The sequence below is a fragment of the Glycine soja genome, chromosome 1 (genome assembly GCF_004193775.1).
Source record: "Glycine soja cultivar W05 chromosome 1, ASM419377v2, whole genome shotgun sequence".
Classification (NCBI taxonomy): domain Eukaryota; kingdom Viridiplantae; phylum Streptophyta; class Magnoliopsida; order Fabales; family Fabaceae; genus Glycine; species Glycine soja.
Window position 1 is genome coordinate 31,727,778 of NC_041002.1, and position 992 is coordinate 31,728,769.

Consider the following 992-nt stretch of genomic DNA (forward strand, 5'->3'; position numbering starts at 1 on the left):
GTACGCTTACGCAAGTTCCATGAGGGAGACCTTGTGCTAAAGAAAATGTCCCATGCTGTCAAGGACCATCGAGGGAAATGGGCCCCGAACTACGCAGGGCCTTTTGTTGTGAAGAGGACTTTTTCCGGAGGAGCCCTGGTGCTTACCAACATGGATGGCGAAGAGCTACCTTCACCCGTGAACTCTGATGTCGTCAAACAATATTATGCTTAGAAGCTGGGGCAATTAAGGATGTCGCTGCATGTTCTCTATCTTTATGCGTTTTCTAGATTTCCCCCCGGGGATTTCCGGTCCGTTGTATCTCTTGTTACGATCTTTCAAAGAAATGAACATGGATTTGAGGCTTTTAGTCCTCGCGTTAGTTTCACACCTTGCGTTAATTTGTGATCGCCTGAGCCCTTCCGCTCAGTTCATGGGATCCCCCAAGCGCTTAATTAGAATTGAACCTGAACCAACTTTCCCTAAATTTTCTGCGTTTGAAAACATTCATGCATACGCATACGCATACGCATGTATATTGTTGTGGTAAAACAGGGGCAGGATCACCTTGGGCTACCTTCTGGAGTGAAGACAAAACATGAATGGAAGAAACCAGTCAAGGTAGGGTAATGATGTGGCCAAGATTGGCCATACCTGGTTGTTTGTTACTTGCAGGTACTTAAGGATGAACGCAAGCGGGGATGGGGTCACGACCGACCGATCGTTGCTCTTCTCTGTGCGAAACAAGCAGGGAATGTCGCTGCAAGGCAGCCCCGTATCCTTTTTATTTTGTAGCTTTCTTTTACTATTTGTTTGTTTTAAAAAGGAAAAGAGTAATAATAAGATAAGTAATCAACGCCTGATTCTAACCTAAGTAAGTTCAAGTTAGGCAAAATGCTAATCCATGAGAAGGGAGGGGACATGGTCAATGTTCCCCTCAAAAAAAAAAAAAAAAAAAAAAAAAAAAAAAAAAGTGCAGGTTAGCTCGCCTGGGCGAGCTGGGCTCGCCTGGG